The 20,511-nt window shown below is 41.7% G+C and overlaps 1 pseudogene; it reads right to left on the bottom strand.

The window, feature by feature from the left end:
- Nucleotides 1-699: 699 nt before the first annotated feature.
- Nucleotides 700-16,848, bottom strand: LOC115541748 (arachidonate 15-lipoxygenase B-like; annotated as a pseudogene).
- Nucleotides 16,849-20,511: the final 3,663 nt, after the last annotated feature.

Raw genomic sequence — 20,511 nt, forward strand, 5'->3', positions numbered from 1 at the left:
CCATCGCTATCTGCAGCCCATTGCTAATTTTCTCGTCTGCTCTTCTCAATGACGTGACTATAGCCTCTGCTGTAATGATATAGTCAGTGACAGTTTCATTGCTAGCCTTATGGAGCGAGGAAAGGTGAAAATACAAACTCACAACGCAGGGTTTGTCCTTTCCCGCGTAGTGCTCGCGAGGAATCTCCAGTGCTCTTCTTCCATCACGTTTCGCGTCCCTCATTACCAATGAAAATCTCTTGTTGTCTAGACATTGCACTAGCTCTGCATATGCCTCTATTCTTTGCCTCATCTTCCGCGAGAGCTGCTTCGTCGTCCTCATCTATCTCCGGGTCCTCCGAGATAACTTCTCTGAGGCCGCACAGCTCCATGTGCGTGTAGAACCTAGTTTCCCAGAGTTCAAAATTGTTCTCATCACCGTCGAACAAAGTCTGAACCATCTTTGTCCTGCATGACTGGGCCCATAAACTGTTGCACTAGACATCTCTGCAGCAGTCTATTGTAACACAGTCACCAAAGTGGTTAAGTAGCACCTGCTAGTGGCTAATTTTCATTTCGTCTCTTTGGTCTGGGAACTCACAAGACCGTAGCTGGTGGGGGCTTAAGCTCCGCCAGAGAAAGGAAAGTCATTTTGTGAAGAAAAATATGTTTTTAATAATAATGTGGAGCAGAACGGGAATGACCAAACTGGAGCCCAGGTTATAGGAGTTTGCAACTCTCGTTGCCCTGAGAGTTGCTTTCATTAAACACACCACACACACATACTATCCCCCACAATGACGACCGCCTCCTGGTGGTGCCGCCGACCCTCCCAGGATCTGTTGCGGCACTTGGCGACCACGGTCGTGATCCCCACAATAATATAATAATATATGAAAACAACAAACTGACCTATAACAAAACTAAACATGAATGAATTGTGTTTAGCAAGTAAAAGTGATGCAGGATAGTGAAATAAAAAGTGGTGAGGGAGGTACATAAGCAGAAGTAAAGAAGCATTCACAATGGAGTATTTCCAATGTACAACACATGGCTAAAGTTAAAAAAAATTCAGGAACCAACAATTTCAGAGTAACAAACATTTGCACATATTATCAGTTATTGTTCCTCAAAGTTCTAAAGATTTGAGAATTTAATTATTAATTTTTTTTAAATATTGCAGGCAGCAGGTAGCGTAGACAATGGAGTTTGAACCCAACCCTTCTGGGAGTCCACCCCCAGGACCACCAGACCCTCCTGCCCCCCTTAGCTCCGCTACTCAGATGGCTACGCTATTCTCCAGAAACTCTGGGTCCAGAAACGTGTACGGGATTTCCAGACCCGAGTTTCTGGCTTTAATCTCTGAACTTAAACGTCCAAGCTCCTCTTTAAAGAGCTGCATTTGGTGGCGTGGAATTTCTTCAGAGAAACGCTCATCAGGGTAGCGGCCAAGGGTCACCTGTTGGGATAAACACATGTTAAATACATATAATAAGATACGGACACACACGGACACACACACACGGACACACACACACACACACACACACACACACACACACACACACACACACACACACACACACACACACACACACACACACACACACATTAAATATATAGGCCGATAATAGAACACAATAACTAATAATTAATTGATAAGACATTGAATATAATGCATACAGAAGATAACTGTTACTCACAATACTATAAATATGACGGGGAGTAAGCCTCAGTACACTAAATACTTGAATAACATACTCGGGGCAGCACCATAGTATAGTATACCGCAAATACTCCAGGGAATAAGTATACGGAATCAAGGAAGTAAAGTAAGCATAGATCTACTGAAAACTGCAGGATGTACAGTATATATTCTACATTCATAACAACTCACAAAATCACTGGACTGCTTGCTGAGCAGCCACACGACAGAGATGCCATTAACGGTGACGTTCACGTCAGGGAGAGTTCCCAGGAGGGAGCTTTCATTTGCAGTTCCCTTGGTGGTCGGTGGGGGGCGCTGTAGGGTCGTTGGAGTGTTGGGCATCCATGAACCGTAGTCAAACTAAAAATAAATCGTTATGAGTTCACATTTTTGTCAAATTTCGACAAATACGTAAAACAAGTGGATCCAAAAAAAAAAATATTGTAAAGAAGAGACCAAATAATGATTCAGATTAGCGTTGACTGCTGCGTGCTAGGCTAAACCGGTGAAGATCACCATGGTGACGAATTTCACCAGCTCATCTACAGTGTTCAAGCTTTCCGGCATTCCTGATTATTATGTATTTTTATATTAAAGAAAACGTTAGTTGGATTAGTGAAAATTAGTTCTGCAGTTTGCCTATTCCCAGTATAATTATGTTTTTCTTTCGACCACCTAACATGATCGAATATATTTTGCTTGAAGCTCACCAGATTTCGGCCGGTAAAGGAATCCATGAACAAAGATGTCCATAACCCAGGACTGTAGCTCCATATCTCGCTTGACGTAAGAGTCATCTTTGTAGTAGTAGGCAAGCACTCCCTGAACAAACCTGTATCATACACGTACAGTAGCAGTGCCAAAGAATAAAATGGCGGCAGCTACGGGGGCTAGACTTTTTATAGAAGGTGCTAATACATTTTGACTCATAACACAATTACAATACCACACACTACATGATACGAATGAACCTCTCAAATCACACAACAAGCAGTTATTCTGTTCCATAAGTGTCTCTAATACCTTTTGATGATGTCCCAAATTTTGAAGCCATCGTCTCTGTAGTAGAAGTGGGGCACAGACTCCAGCCCTCTCTCCTTGATGTCATCCCGAATGCAGACCGATTTGTAGGTTATATATGACATGGCTCTTTGCAGGATTTTTTGCTTAGCCTTTCCACCAGAAGAGGTGAACTTGGGAAGGAATCAAATTGTTATACTAACCATCAGGTTGGAAAGGATGACAAATAAACGAATCGCAAGGTTTGCTACAATATCATAATCACATGCATATTTTTCATGAAGTGATATGAAATAAGACATATGCTATCTTTTCATTGAAGGCGTTCTGCCATGCCTGGCTATTTACGCACATAAGAAAGTAGGGCTCCTACTGTGTCACACCTGTGTTGTAAAATAATTAAGGTCTGCAACATGAAATGTTTCTGTGAAAAAGAATTCTGAAATGTTGGACCATTGTTCATTATTGGTCAGGTATTTGTATACTCCTTGTGTAGAAAAATAACATCAATGGTCCAACTACTTCGACAATTATTGAAGACTGCAATTTTTCTTTCAGAAGGCATATGAAGCAGTTCTCTCTTATACAGTTGAACGTGACGGTTCCTCTTTAAGGCAGAAAGATGCATACACACGGTCTGCTCCCTACCGTATTGAAAATTCCACTGTCAGATATGAGTAGCTTCTGGGCCAGGGCGTTAATCTGGAGGTTGTAGCGAGTGTGGGGAACCAGGAGCTAGCCCAAAAAAGGAAAAAAAAAATACTTATATTTTCCAGATCGATCATATTGAAAGGTTTACTGTAATGCCCTCTTAATTAACATTTTATATGGAGTTTATGAGATTATGCAAAACAACGGTCACCTTGTACAGTGGATGCACCATGGGGAGGTTACGCAGGAGTGAGACAGAAAAGACTTCTGACAGAAGATGAGTGCGGAGCAAGTGGGAGTTAAGCTGGTGGTCCTGGAAATCTGCACTTCTGACAAACATCTTGGCCAACAACCAGTCGTACTCTGAGTCGGTAGGACAGAAGATGGGGTTGTCCTCTGATTTTTCCTGCTTCAACTATAGAAAAGACACAGAGCTCACAGAATGAATTGGACAAATCCCTTTGATTGATATTGGGATTTCCTCAAAGTTTCCATGCAGTTACATAGTTATTCCATGAAGTTTCCATACATCAGCCATAATTTGGGGATGGTACTTGGTGTTAATATCACCCCTTACCTGGATAGCTATGGGCATCAGCTGATCCCCAGGGGTTTTGTGGAGCAGGACGAGTGGGGCCATCAGGTACTGCTGCTTGTCATTAACCTTGTTTGCTTTCAATCCTGTGAAGACTTTGTAGTCACACAGGAATATGTTGCCGTTCTGTTTAAATATGAGTTAACAACATGTTTCAATAGGGTGTTTTTTTATTTTTTATTTAACAACGATGGTGTTCCTGAAAACCTAGGGTTCTAGGTTTTCAATCTCCGATTGATGCTTTTGTTTATACATGCAACTGCTGAACAATTTAAAACCCAATTTGTGCCATCTATTTCTAGTTTCCGTGCGCGAGTTTTAGCATGGCAATGTAATGGGTTAGAAAAATAGTTCCTTATTGTATGTAAAGGGTTAAAAATATAAATACATTTGGGGCATTAGTAAAAATATAATGCTAATGCCCCTAATGCCCCTTTATTTTTTTGTATTTGACTATAATAATCTAATCTAATTTGATAATGTCGGCTTTCGCTAGAATGACTCACCGAGCCACTAGATGGCGCACAGTGGCCAGGGGATCATTAACACCACAGGGACACGTTACCGCAGAATAAATCCTGCGAGCAAGTGGAAGCTTTGTTTCGTGTCTCTTGTTTGTTAAACAGTAGGTGGGTTAAAACTCCTTAAATGCAACACATTGGGCCAATTGCTCTGTCAGTTAGCATTGCTGCGCTTTAAAACCGTACTCCTTAAAACAGAGGTTTTGGAGTTTAACACGTAGCTGCGCACGAGGTTGAACGTGATTGCTGTGTAACGACTCGTACAGGATCAGCTGATTCCTAGCTGACTCAGTTTAAACTGCTTGGAAACTGAAAGTAGGCCTGCTCTGATTTCTAGTATACCCCAGAGCAGATGCAGTCTTAACTTCATGGTGGATGCATTTTGTGCTATAGCTAATTACCAACAAAAACAATGGGAATGTAAAGTGAACTTTGATGTAATAAAACTTTAATAAATAAAAACGATAATAATGTTGACATACATTATGAAATAGTCTAGTCTACTTTTTGTTGAAATCTGAGTCTGGAATCTGCCCTCACCTACGTCAATCAATTACTTGTCATTGTTTTCTCTTGGTGTGTGTATGCAAACGTGATTACTTAATTAAATGAAGACGAACTAATAGACCTATGCGAGTAATTAGGGTAATGTCACGCCTTTCAATTCTCGGAGGAGAGTTAGGACCATTTTAGTTAAGCATTGATCTTTTTATGTTTCGTTGAATGGTACGATCCTCATTTATATTTTTACATACAAATAATCAGTTCTTTCTAGAGTTTTAGTTGGGCACTTTAAGCAACTCCTATATTGTAGCCTGTATTGTACTGAAGGCCTACCTGGTGTAATAAGTGTAAATGTATCCAGGGACGTCCTTAGGGGGGGGGTAAATTAGGATGATTCCAGGGGCGCAGCATTTACGGGGGCGCCTCAGAGGACACTGGTGGTATTATTAAAACTATATGCGAAAAAAAAAGCTTAATTTTTCGGATTAAATCATCAAATTCAGGTGGTTTGTTTTGTTGTGGTTTGTTTCTCCATTTTTACAAAATCATTAGAAAGTCTTCACCCCTCTCCTTTGTCATTATTTGGTACAGAACAGCCCAAGTCTTGCGCTACTGCAGAGCAAAGTAGCAGCCAGGCAGATCGTTGTGAAGCAAGTGCAGGCTGCTAGTGTCGTAGACTAGCAGTCTAAAGTCAGTTTGTGTGTATCCCGGTCGGTGAAATTGAGTAATCAGGTTGTCAGGGGAGGAAAGAGAGGAAAGAGAGAGGAAAGAGCTCAAAGCGGCCGAAAGTTCGTCACCCTGTTTTTTACCAAGAAAGGTATATCCCTCCCTCTACACTTTCCCAGCAACCTGATAACAAGCCTAGCAGCTAGCACTGCTGTAGCTAAAATAATTACAGCCTGCACTGGATGATAAAACTGAAAAGATAGTTTGCATTACCATTCACATGATATCCAATCTACAAAAAGCCTACATGATTTTTACAAGTCGAGCGGACTATTTAATATCTCCCGTATGCAGGCGTTGCCAAGCAATGTGGCCATAGCGTCTTCATAGGGTCAACGTCTTTCCTAGGTGTAAATTAACACTTTTTAACCTACACCCTCCAGCCAATCAGAATCGAGTATTCACCCAGACCATGGAGATAATGCAATGATTAACATTCCATACTGCTTGCCAGCATGATAATAACATTTATGTAAACAGATTTTGAATATTTTGATTGGCTGCATTACAATATTAGCAGACATTAAACCAAGGGTACCTACATTTTAGCTGACTTTTTAGTTTTAAGTCAGCTAAAATTACTAGTAGTCTACCCTTAGATTAATTGCTGCTATTTATTGTAGGCTAATGCCTAGTTACCCAGGGTTTGCGGTAACCCTAGGTTTTCCGTTCCAAAAGGTTCACGGTATGTTAGTTGCTATAGAAACAAAGGCTCTGAATCAAACCTGGTCGGAGCAGGTTTTGCGCAGGTTAAGTTTGAAACATTTGGGTATTCAAACCGGCGTTCATCGCAGATTTCATGTGTTCACAATGGCATGCCCTTTTGATGAGAGAACTGCTGATATCGGAGCGCAAATTATACGTGCAATCCACCGGGAGCGATTGATAAGACCAAGGCTCGACATCTTGGCATATCGAATGACTTTTTGCTGGAGTGGAGAGACATAGATTCTCGCGCAAATCTTTAATATATTTAAATAGCCTTACATAGCCAACACTACCAATCGAGGACCTGGCCTCAGTTCACAGACTATTTGTGTAGCCCTCCGTTTTTTGCAAATGTCGTTTTATCCAGGCTATAATGTTGGAGATGCAGAGCACATCTCAGTCGTTTCAGATGACCCATCCAAGATTTGTATCGGCCTCCTATCATACAAAGAGCAATATTGTCTGAGTACATATGCCGAGGGGCATTTACAACATAAAGTAGGCCTACAAAATAGACCTAACGGACTTGCATCCACAAGTATAATTGACCGCTATCAAGGTAAACAAAGACTTTTTTGCCTCTAATGGCGTCTTTGGTTACACTCCGCAAGTAGTCCGATAACTTGTCAAACCCAGCGTCTTCGGTTGCAAAGCGACGTCAACGTCTTTGGCGGACTATTAAATCTGCTGGCTACGTAGTCCTACGTCAATGTAGCCGCTAACAGTTACCGCGCATTTTTGAAAAGTGAAGCTGGATGAGTTTTCGCTAGCTTAATTTCATTGGCGAAGCTAGACCCTTTTTTACAAAAGCAATGAGAGAATAGATGCTGTACACTAATGAACAGGCATTCATTAGTGTACAGCACTAATGAATCGTCTCCTGTTTGACAAAACCAAAAAGGCAGCCCGAGCACACTTAACATAGTTTCTGCTGTTTTGTCTGTCAAAAAGGCTTGCTAGTCTTTATCAGAAAATCCACGATTTCCAGCTGTGTTATAACATGACCAGCTAATAATAATAACATAATAATAATTGTAAAACCTTGACATAATCTGTCAGATGACTATTAAATGACAGTTGACCACAAGGCGATTCTATCTATGCCTCCTCTTGAATTGCTTCATGTTTCAGTCGGCAGGGGATTGTAATGCTGCGTAGCATGATAAGCATGATAAGGTGCAAGGAGCAGAAAAAGTTGACATGGGTGCTAATTTTCAGTTGCAAAAAAACGCTGGCATTATTTCATCAGCTGAGGGCATGTTCATTGCCATAACAACGTGAGTTAATCAACAAGTACAACATGTTCTAATACTATGACTCATGGAAACGCCCTCAGCTTATAAAAAAGTGTCGGGGGGGGGGGGTGCGCAAGCAGCAGACGGGACTGTGTCTTATTTATTTATTTATTTTAATAAGTTACTTATTCTATTTTAAATAAACATAATACCAAGGGTCAGAAGTTTTACAATAATTTTGATCGTACAAAGTCATGACAGAGGGACTTGGTGTCTTTATTCATGCTTGAAATATGCATGAATTTTATTTTTATTTATTTTTTTGAAAGGGAATAAGCTGGTGAAGCTGACAAGTGACCAATGTTTACTGTTTAAAAATATTTTTAATTAAATGCAAACCCCAGTGAATCATATGCTCTTGTTTCTCTGTTTTGAGATTCACACAGACTTAGCAGTCTTGTTTAAATGTTACAAATTGAGTTAATAAACTGAACTTTGAAATTGTTTTAAGTTGTTGCAGATGTTATCTCCGCTAATTTTATTAATCTAAATAAATTAATATTAGCAGGTTCTCAATAGTAGGCTATTTCAATACAGGGAGGGCGCGAAAAAATATCTGTCTCCCAGGGTGGGAATGACAGAAAATAATTGAGAGCCACTGATCTAGAACATGTTGTACTTGTTGATTAGCTCACGTTGTTATGGCATTGAAAACACCCACAGCTGATAAAATAATGCCAGCGGTTTTGTTTTAACTGAAAATTAGCACCCCTTTTTTTTGCATCAGAAGTTTTGTAAAAATGTATGGGTCCCTGAAAGTGAGACAACGTAGTTTATTGCTCCCGAAATAGTAGTATGTTTCTCATATTATTAATCTTGTACATGTTGTACCAATGTATTTCAGTAACTGTGTAAATAAAAAAAAAAGGGGGAAATATGGTCATTTTTGAGTGAAACTTACACAAAGGAAATTTAATATACCTCAAATTTGTTATTACAGTTCACATCCATTGATTATTCCTTCATCCAAATAGTATTTTTTCCATTATTTTTTTGCATTATTTAGCTGACACTGCCAGCTTTTGGCTTGGACATACAACCGCATACTAACTAATAAAATAAAGTTTGTGGAATAAAAAAATCTTGGACAGGACTTTATATACTTCATATACACCTGTGGCTTCCTGGGGTTGAGCCCCCACAAAAGTCAGAACCTAGAATCGCCCCTGCTTACTTTAATTTCTAGTTCATCATGGATATTCGTAAGTGGTTGAAAAGACCACCAACAGTCTAATAATCAGTCAGATAATTTCCTGGACCCATCAAAGGTAAACCCTCTCCTGCTATTAGCTGGAACTGATGTGGCTGAATCTGAATATACTGTGGCTCGTGAGTTCCTGGTTAAGGAAATTAATGACACCCGATTCCCCCAGAAGACGGAACATAGACAATAGCAAACAGCCTTAGCACATTCAACTGTGCACTCCAGGCTATGCCAACTGTTCTCACAGCCTACACCTTGCCCTAACTTTAGGAGTTTCCACAGCAATGTGTGAAAAGTCATTTTCCACGTTGAAAAACGGCTTCTCAGAGCATCGGCACGGTATGGGATGTTTTTAAACCTGAGAATCAGGATGATATAGATACTTTCACTGACTGCGTAATGTCCTACATCTGTTTCTGCGAGTCTGTGTGCATCCCCACCAAGTCTGTTACTATCTACAGCAACACCAAGCCTTGGTTTAACAAGGAAGTTAAGCGCCTGTGTAAGGAGAAAAATGACGCTTTTAAATGTGGGGTCAAAGAGCAATACATACTACTTAAATACAAACTCCGGAAAGCAGTTAATACAGCTAAAGCCAACTACAGACTCAAACTTGAAAACAAACTCCAAGATCACAACATTAAGGGTGTCTGGCAGTGTTGTTTTCGTCAGGCAAGACGAAAACGAAAATGACGTCGTCAGACCCCTTTTTTCCATGACGAAAATGAGACTAAGACGAACGTCACCAAAGCCATATAAAGACTAAAATGTGACGAAAAATGTAGACATTTTCGTCAGACGAGAACTAGACGAGACTAAATTGTTAGTGAGTGGACGAACAAAGTTTCAAAACATGCTTTTTTCCCGCCAACTATAATATGCGTGCAATGTCAATCAAGAGCTCAGACATCAGAAATGGAGCCAGCTGCTTGTCCTAACAGTCACGCCCCCATCACACACTAAAAGCCTCGCTCGCGCGCAGCTGCGCCTGCACGCACACGGCACACACACACACTCATAGGGTGTGTTCGAAACCGCGTACTTGCTTACTGCTTACTACCTACTAAATATTTGGCTTACTTCTCGAATCCTTAAATAATGATTGAGTAATCCATTTGAGTAATCGACGTTCAGAAGACCGTCCTTACTTAACCACCTCAGATGACGTGAATCAAATGACGTGTCAATAACCTACCGGCCGGGCGCCGTTAATAAATATTATAAATAAATATATAAACGTCACATTTAACGTCACAGTACATCTTCAACCTAAGGATTTGCGGTGATATGTTAAAAACAATTATTAAACAATTATTAAAAGCACTGCTGCTGCGGCTCCCCGTTTAGCGCCATTGCTTCCACTGTTCTTTTGAATAGACGCAGTGCATTCTGGGGCAGTTGAGTACGTCTAATAAGCTGGCGATGCTTACTCAAAATCTTTCCGGAAGTAGAAGACATTCGGATACTACTCGCTTACCTAAAACTCGCTTACTACGTTCTGCATACTCAATTTGACGTCATAGTTAGTAGGAGTAGTAAGCAAGTACGCGGTTTCGAACACACCCATACACTACAGAGAGAGGCTGGTGGACGAGGCACACACACACTCATACACTACAGAGAGAGGCTGGTGGACGAGGCACACACACATACACACACACACCATGGCAGCAGCAGCAGTGCTAGCAGCGGTGCTAGCAGCGGACTAAAACTAGACTAAAACCTTTGGAGTTTTCGTCAGACTAAAACTAGACTAAAACCTTTTGAGTTTTCGTCAGACTAAAACTAGACTAAAACTTTCAAAGATAGAAATGACTAAAATGGGACTAAAACTAAGAAGCATTTCGTCAAAAAGACTAAGACTAAAACTAAATCTAAAATGCCTGCCAAAAACAACACTGGTGTCTGGCAAGGCCTACAGGCGATCACTGACTAGAAGACAAAACATCACGTTCTTGACTGTGACTCCTCCCTGCCAGAGCGACTTAATGACTTTTTCTGCCGTTTTGAGAACAATGGTGCCCAGACTAGTTCTCTCCCACATTCTCTGTTGGATGGGCACTCTGCCTTTTCCATCCCAGAGCAGGATGTCCGTAGACTGCTACGGCATCAGAAAATCAATAAAGCAGCAGGGCCTGATGGTGTGACACCAGCTACTCTAAAGAGCTGTGCAGACCAGCTTGCCTCCATACTCACTTACATTTTCAACTGGTCTCTTAACACAGCAACGGTACCTGCATGTTTTAAATCTGCTATGATCATTCCAGTGCCCAAGAAAAGAAACATAACCTGTCTTAATGACTATAGGCCTGTGGCACTTACTTCTGTTGTTATGAAGGTACTTGAGCGCCTAGTTTGTAGGTACTTGACGTACATCACGCTAGACCCTCACCAATTTGCCTACAGGGCTAATAGGGGAGTGGACGATGCAGTTTCACTTTGCACACATTTCATTCTGCAACATCTGAACACTAAGTCCACCTATGCCCGTGTACTGTTCATTGATTTTAGCTCGGCTTTCAATACCATCATTCCTGTCAGACTGTACAATTTTCTCCTGGCTGCAGGAGTTGAAAAATAATGTGTCATCACCAAGGATTCTGAACACTGGCGCCCCACAAGGGTGTGTCTTGTCACCTCTATTATTTTCACTGTACACTAATAATTGTACATCAAACTCTGCATCTGTTAAAATGTTAAAGTTTGCAGATGACACCACTGTCATAGGCCTCATATCAGATGGGGAGGAATCTACCTACCGGAGTGAGGTTGAATAGCTGGTGCAGTGGTGTGAAGACAATAACCTTATACTAAATACAACCAAAACCAAAGAAATCATTATTGACTATAGGAAAAAGGCAGGCCAGCACCTTCCCATCTCCATTAATGGCCAAGTTGTGGAGTGGGTCTCCTCCTTCCGCTTCTTAGGCACCACTATCCACCAGTCCCTATCATGGAACCTCAACATTAGTCTTATTATTTCCAAATCCCATCAGAGGTTATACTTCCTCCGTCAGCTGAGGAAGTTTGGGGCAAGTCAGGCAGGCATGACCCATTTTTATCGTGCAGCCATCGAAAGCGTGCTCACCTTCTCCCTCCTGGTCTGGTATGGTAGTGCTACCAGCCAGGACAAACAACAGCTTGAGAGGGTAGTACGCAGGGCCTCTAAAATCATTGGCTGTAGTCTGCCTACCATAGGCTCGCGCTATGACACCACAATTTCCAGGAAAACTAGGAAGATCATCTCTGACCCCTCTCATCCAGCACACCACTTATTCACACTCTTACCATCAGGGAGGAGGTACAGAAGCATCACTAATAAAACAACACGCTTTAGGGATAGTACCTATCTACAAGCTATACGCCACTTGAACAAGCACTAAGCACTTTAAGGTCTTTAAGATCTTCATGGTCTACCTCACTTGCAGTATTTGCACCACTGTACTGTACTTTACTGCTGTCATTCCCCGCGAACCATGCATTGTGTGTTTTTCATGTGTGTTAAGTGTTGTACTCCTTGTTATTTATGTGCCGTTTTTGGCTTTCTGTCTTGTAATGTTGTGTTGTTATGTTGCTGTGTAATACATGTGAGCACACCAAAACAAATTCCTATCAACTGTATTTTATATACTGTTGAAATGGCTATAATAAACTTGAACTTGAACTTGTATGCTGCACAGACGCAAGGCCCAGTTGATTCAGCTTGCTTTTCAAAAGGACCTGACTCACAAGTTTACGTCTGATTGGAAGGATATGTTGATGAGGAGGTTCAGCTCGGAGAAACGCCGCCTCCCGCTGAGGACAGGGAGGGAGGGAGGACAGCGCTGAATCCACTCAAAGTAAGCTACCGTGTGTGTGTGTGTGTGTGTGTGTGTGTGTGTGTGTGTGTGTGTGTGTGTGTGTGTGTGTGTGTGTGTGTGTGTGTGTGTGTGTGTGTGTGTGTGTGTGTGTGTGTGTGTAATCTGGCAATGCATATCTCTCTGTTAACTGCTTTTACACCTAATATGTTGTATAGTCCAGTGTTTTATGGATATATATTCATAGCATTGCTTCTATGTAATGTATTGCTTTATGATGAGGAATGATGTGATGTTGTAGGCTATAGGCTACCGGGTCATATTGCTGTTTGTTATGTTTAACGTGATGATTATGTGCTGTGCGAATAGAGGAAATATACGTACTGTAGGCTAATAATAATTGTGCCCCCCCCTATGCATTTCAAATGCCCCCCTTAAGACTCAGGTCTGGCGACGGGTCTGCGTAGCCGGCGGCTTCATTACAAGCACTAATCCATCTTGATTTGTGAAGTTGATGAATTGTCACTTTTACGTTTTCTACCCAGTTACCAAAAAAAGAAACATTTGGAATAGTATGCGCTGTGGCAAGCACACAGTTTGCATGTGTTACTTCGAAGGCAAAACAAATCTAAAATACAAGAAAACACAAAAACCTACATTCAACCAGTGGGGTATGGCCCCTGACTCTCTGAGGAGGTAGGTACCTCCAGGTACCCCTCCATGCCACGGCACCCTGAATTTATGTTTATTAACAGCTCCTCCACCGGGGTCAAGATTTGAGGGCTAGATCCAGTCTGCCGACTGTCAGCCTTTTCACGATTGCCTTAAAAAAATGGCTTATTTAAATTTATACCAATACGATGGTGGGAAAAGCTTACCAGTTTGTAGGCCTATGTTTTTTATACTTCATTTTTATACTTGATCCGCTGACCGCTTGGAAGCCATCGGAGTAGGCCTACATATTTTTTTAGAAGAAAGGGGTTATGTGGTAGGATCTTTAAGAATGCTTCACTGCGATATTTATATATTCATGGCTCAAATATTAAGGATCATGCTTTTGACGAGTAACTAACGCATTTACGCGGTCAGCGATCCGCTGCCAGGCTTTGGTTCTCCGGGTTGCAAAGGCTTTAGCGTTCCCTCTTCTTGTGATAATGTCCTTCTCCTCGTCATAGCTGTCCAGGAGAACCTGGAGTTCCATTTCATTGAAATAAGCGGCCCGTTTCACCATTTCGATCAGGGTTTCCATGATCCATACATCACGTCTTTTTAGGTTTGGCGTGGACGCGCACAACCCTGTGTTAACCATCCCCGAGTTGATTGAACTAATGCATAACCGCTGCTGTGGAACCGAAAACTCTGGGTGGGTCGGCACAGGGTCAATCAACCTAGAGATCAGCGTTAACTCAGTGTTTGTTAAACCTCCGTTCGTGGAACACCCCTCTGAGCGAGCACAGTCGCATTGTTTACCGACAATGGAAGTAGGCTTTAAGTTACAACCCCCCCGATGATTCTCTATATGTGATCTTTAAATTACACTCCTCCTGCCATCTGGGCAACAATTATGATTTAACAATTATTATAAACAACATTTGTTTCACTACGACTGTTTCACTATTTGTTTCTCTACGAATAAACAAAAAGACTAATAAAACGCTTGAGGTTGCGTCTTGAAAAGAGAACATTTACATTTTATTAGCACATGGCATAAAGATAATTATGAGCCTTTGATTGATATCAAGATTTTTTTTGCGGAGACGCATTGCTGCTCCCCACTTGTATTGGAGTGAACAGGGATATCAACTACTTGGTCCCATGAATCGAGGGACCCTTCCACAGCCCGCTAAAACAACTGCAATACCAGGCTTGGCCGCTGAGCACTGGTGGATTGCGAAAGTATGCACTGCTCCTTGGGGCCTGGGTTTAAGTACTGCCTTTTTCGCCTCTGATTGGTTAGAAGGGCTCTCCTCTGATTGGTTATTTGATTTGGCGGCAGGCTTTCGGCTATTCTACCACCAACGTAAACAAGCTCAATCCAACAGTGATAAGTGCTTTCTGTCATAGTTTTCACATTTTCATAGCCTGTTTAAATCGTGCTTCGATTAGTCTTAGCTGTTTTGGGGGAGTTTATTTTTCCCATTTTCATAGCCTCTTTAGATCGTGTTTAGATTAGTCCTAGGTGTTTTGGGGACTTTTGTGAGGTTAATGTGAACTTGGAATATAAATCTGACCAGCCTACGTTTCGTAAATTCTCTGTGGCTCTCAAGCACTGAACATTTATCCTATTCAAGTTTACATAAGCTGACTTATGCATTGAATAAAACAGCACTATTCTTTTCGTAGGCTACTCTGCGGTTGGCCTTGATGGGGAGATATTTTAACCCTTTTTAACCCCATTTCCCTGCGACATTCCTACGTCTCCCCCTGCGTCATAGTCCATTTCAGCACCATGTCAGTGGACAGGTACAATCCTACGAACGTCGTGAGTGCAGCGAATGCGCGTTCATGTTAAGAGGAGTTTCGGGAAACGCTCCAAAGAATTTAACGATGGTTCGAAAGATCCATCGTGAGAATGATCGTACGAGCGAATATCCATCATTATCGGGAAAATGGGCCCAGTACAATTAACAGATCAGTCAACACAGAGTTCATTAAGGCTCCCTGAGGTGACGTGAGATGTGTTGGTCCTATTGCATCCTGCCTGCTTAACAGAAACTATTTAATGAAGCTATTAACACTGTTGGATTGAGTTTGGTTCCCTCTGTTGGTGGTAGACTAGCCGACAGCCTGCAGCCAAATCAAATAATCAATTGGAGGAGAGCCCTTCTTACCAATCAGAGGTGAAAAAGGTGGTACTTACCCCTACCACCCTTTACTCATCACCTACAAGGCCCTCAACAGCCTAGCCCCCCCCCTACCTTGCCGACCTCCTCCATCACCAAACCCCCTCCCGATTCCTCAGGTCCAATGCTGCCAACCTGCTACAAGTTCCACGGGCTGAGCGACGGACTTGGGGTGATCGGGCCTTCTCAGTTGCTGCCCCCACCCTTTGGAATTCACTCCCCTCCCACATAAAAGTCTCTCCAACCCTCTCTTCTTTCAAATCTGCCCTCAAAACATACCTTTTAACACTAGCCTTCCCCACCTAACTCCCACCTTATTCTTCATGTTTAACCTGTTTTTCTTTCATTCCTAGTCTGTCTTACATAGTTTTGATAGGGCAATACGTAATGCGTCTTAGAGTACCATATTAAGCGCTATATAAATTTCATTTATTATTATTATTATTATTATTATTACCATCCTACGAAAAAAAGATAATCTTTTTTGACAGCTTGAAAGCTCACTCGAGCGCTTAACTCGATCGCCTCGCTCCACCACCTGGTGCATTAGTTAGATACGTTGATTGATGAAAATGTATGAACCTGATGTTTGTACTGCCTTTGGAATAAATACCCAAAAGAAAAGGACGAAGTTGGACATTGTTATTGACACAACAGCCAGCATACAGCGAGCGCGTCAGCTACATAATTAGCCATAGGACTCTATAGCCCGAGTAGCAGCCCCTCAGTGGATTTAAGTTTTAGGCTAAGCCACTTACACAAATATTGAAATAAGCATCTGAATTGTTGGTGAAATGTTGAATTGTAAATTACATACCGATACTGTTCCTTTCTCAGTTTCAACTCATACGCTCTGGTTTTTCTCACACAAAGCATTTTGTCATCAAATTCTAAACGAGCTGCAACGCAAGATAAAAACACCATATAAGGAACAATATGTAAAGAATACGTTTTGATTGTACTCAAATAAATTGTCATGTAGATGCTAACTTTAACGGCTATAGGCATTTTACAGAAATCGTATTGGTTAATAACAAATACATATCTGCAAGCCCGGCTTGAGGTAAGGGTTAAGGTAAGGTAGGTTCAATGTACCTGTGGCCTCTCTGAACTCATGAACTTCATTGTTTGTGATCCAGTGATGGATGGGGAAGCGGAAGGTCTCTCCTTCAGGGGACTTGACATCCACCGTGGCAGGGAACCAGTCTCCTGCTTTTTTTAGCAATCCCCCTGCAATGATACTTGATAGACTGGTGGTTTTGTTCAGCTGAATACGCAGCAGTTTGCCAATGGACATTTTGCAGTCCACCGTACCTTTTAAGACCTACAGGTGGACGGGACGAGAGAGAAGTGTGATATAGTTGCTTGTAATTAGTTCTAAATATAAGCATGAGCATTGACGTCATCATTAACATCAGGGAAACAATGTGAGATTAGGCCCAATGAAAGGCGCATTATAAGATGAATTGTTCATATCACACAAACATTATTGTCAATTACTTGCACAATGATTAAATGTAGTCAATAAGCAAATGACCAAATTTTTACTAAAATATATTTAAAATATCATACTTACAGATCCAGATTCAAAAAAACGTTCAGTAGAGACAGCTTTGCGTTTGCTCTCCCCAACTTCGCCGAATAGTTGAATGTGGACATGATCCCAAGTGATGGCACCGAGACGATTTGTAGTCGTTATGACCACTTCATATTCAGGCATCTTTCCGCTGTAGAGTTAATGGTGTAGTGGTCCACTCGCATGAATCGTTTTAACATGAGCTAGAATGCAGGTCTTACCTTGTTATATAGCCCTCTAAAGCGATGCTTGGTATTTTAGATTTGCCTTGCTTTTATACTCATGATTCAGCGTCACCCCTCCGGATATGACACCGTTGTGTACATTATGGTTCATAAGGAAATAAATAGGGGCCGTTTCCAGAATGGGAAACCCCCGTCAGAGCTGCGTGCTTTCGACAATGAGGGTACAACTAACTGATTAACTAACTCACCCTGTAAGCCTGCTATATGCTAATCGATAACTAGTGCTTTCATATCCATCAATGTAATATAAGCCTTAATATTAATCTTTTATTTAATAATGATGGGGCCTTACAGAGTTTAACTCTTCAAATGTATCTTCGGAAACGTAAGCATTATCGGAATCTAACATCTGCAAGCAATCAGTCTGGCCAGCCCTCTATTTCAATGAAAACAAAACATTGCAGATTTTTTTATGGGTTGCATACTTTTGCCCATATCAGAAAAGGTATTCTTGTCTGTTAACGGTTAAAAAAATAATAATGGAGCATCCATATAAATAACAGAGATGGCAGATTTGATGTTCAATATTCCCCCTTTTTTGCATCCTTATCTTAATAGCTCTCGAGGTGCCCTCTAGGCCCAGCACCTAGGGTAGCAGCAACTGATTATCTGAGGGCATCTTTAGAATGGCTGCCGCCATTCAGCGGAGATCAGAATGGTCTCCCGAGGCCATCTACCTGATGTCCTTCATGGAGACATGGTTCTATTCTGTAGGGAGAAGGGACCAACAATCTGTGTGCCCTGTGAAACTGTCTCAATATAGTCGCAGTCAACTCATCGTGATCTTTTTTAAGATGACAATCAGGCAGCCAAAAGAAACAGCAAGAGGATATGATTCTCGTAAATCTTGCTTTGCCATGTCTTTGGAATGGAGGGCAGTATTGTCTGAAGGTTCCTTGTTCCTTGTTCCTTGTTCTACAGTTACACGCAAGATTATAATCACAAATGAATGTTATGGTTTGCACTTGGAATGTAACAAACTGATAGGCCTATTGTCTGGGTAAGGTGTGGATCCAAGTGTGTGAAGAAAGAGGCAGCAGGCAGCCAATTGTTTGGGAAACAAAATACTTCTTCACTGAAGTCAGTATAAACATAAAACAAAAAGCAAAGACTTTCCTCTACAAAACAAAAGTTGAGCAGAAGCTTGTCTCAAAAACAATAACGGGGACTATGGATCCACGTTACGTCAATAATCCACAGCACAAACATTTGTGTAGGTTCAGCAGGGAGTGAGGGGAACAGATGGAATAAATAAGCAGGTGCAGATGATGAGCCAATGATTGTCTGATGTGGACACCACTGTGCATGGTGCGCTATATAATATGACGTCCTAGTTTCTTGGCTTTAAACTTGACTGATTAAACGATATATCTACACAAATGATAACCTGACTAAATCATAATTTAGGAATAGATGTTATAATATGTCTTCATCGTTCTCCCCTATACTTTCCTTTGATCAAAGTGTCTTGTTCCAGAATTGCAAGGTTCCATATAGTGCTGCCCTAGACCAATTCAACCGAAACTTTACCGCGACTGAAGAGGTTAAACAACAAAGAATCAGTTGCTCCATGCTGCTCGTTAAGAATCCCTTAACCTTTTCCTTCCTTAATATGCTTTTTCAACTTTTATGACCTATAAACGTTGTTATAATGATTGATAGTCATGTTTAACCATACACAAAAAACAATCTAGATTTTCGGGAAACTCTTCCTCTCATCTGGGCGCTTTCTGCATTCTCTTCCAACGCTCGGTTTCGTCCTTCTCCGCCCCCTCGCCCCGCTCCTGCCAACCCAACTCCGTTGTGATTGGTTACCTTCCTTGAAGCGCCCGCGCGGGCAGATTTGACCAGGCATATGGGGGCGTGGCAGGAGTGCCTCTACGTAGATGATTTCCCGGAAATGTGAACAAGTGAATTGCAAACGTTGTCCCGAGTGTTTAGCGCTCTGCACAGCCACCCCAGACTGTCAGCAGGGAATGCGTCGAAATGCATGTACGTCATTATTTGACACTTTATTATGGTTAAACATGACTTTCATGGGGAGGCAGTAGCTCAAGAGGTAGAGCGGGTTGGCTGGTAACCTGAAGGTTGTTGGTTCGTTCCCGGCTCCTCCTTGCTGAGTGTCGAGGTTTCCATGAGCATGGCCCCTCCCCCTGACTGTCCATTGAACAACGGTTAAAGGTCATAAAAGTCGAAAAAGCATAATAGGTCCCCTTTAACTGCCGAATCAGATACTGCGAATCGGATACTAACTTCAGCGTCATCCTCCCCTATGTAGATAGGTAAGCAACACTTAGCTATGTTCGGGTCTAGGTCTGCTTGTTGTGCACTGTAACTGCTATTTAGAGAATCTTTATTTCTTTGAACTATCTCCCAGTCAGTGTTGGTAATAATGCTGTTTAAAAGAACGGCGTTACGCCATTAATTTTTCCGTAACAAGGTAATCTAACTAATGCGCGCCATTCAATGAAAACTAATGCGGATCAGGTAAAGTCAGCTTTTTTTGCCGCGCAAAGCATGTTTCAGAAATCAGCGCCTAGTTGTCACACAAGCTATTTTTGATTTTTTTAATATGGAAGGGGGGAAAATGCCGTGAAAAAATGTACGCACAGTGCATTCAGGATTAGGACTGATACATATGTCGGTCTAGGCCTAATCAATTGTGTTTTTAATATCTTTAGCATTCAAATTATTGCAGTCTATTCTTTTCATAGGCTACTCTGCTGTTGGCCTAGATGGGGAGATATTTTAACGCTTTTTAACCCCATTTTGCTGCGACATTCCTGCGGCTCCCTCAGTACGGAGCCCATTTCAGCACCGTGTCAGCAGACAATTACAATCCTACGGACGTCGTGAGTGCAGTGAACGCTTGTTCATGTTAAGAGGAGTTTCGGGAAACGCTCCAAAGAAATTCACGATGGTTCGCAAGATCCATCGGAGCGAAGATCCATCGGAGCGAAGATCCATCGTTATCGGGAAACGAGGCCCTGTTCTGTAGGGAGAAGGGACAAACAATCTGTGTGCCCTGTGAAACTGTCTCCATATAGTTGCAGTCAACTCATCTTGAACTTTTTTAAGATATCAATCAGGCAGCCAAAAGAAACACCAAGAGCATCTAATTCTCGTAAATCTTGCTTTG

The sequence above is a fragment of the Gadus morhua genome, chromosome 4 (assembly GCF_902167405.1).
Source record: "Gadus morhua chromosome 4, gadMor3.0, whole genome shotgun sequence".
Lineage (NCBI taxonomy): Eukaryota > Metazoa > Chordata > Actinopteri > Gadiformes > Gadidae > Gadus > Gadus morhua.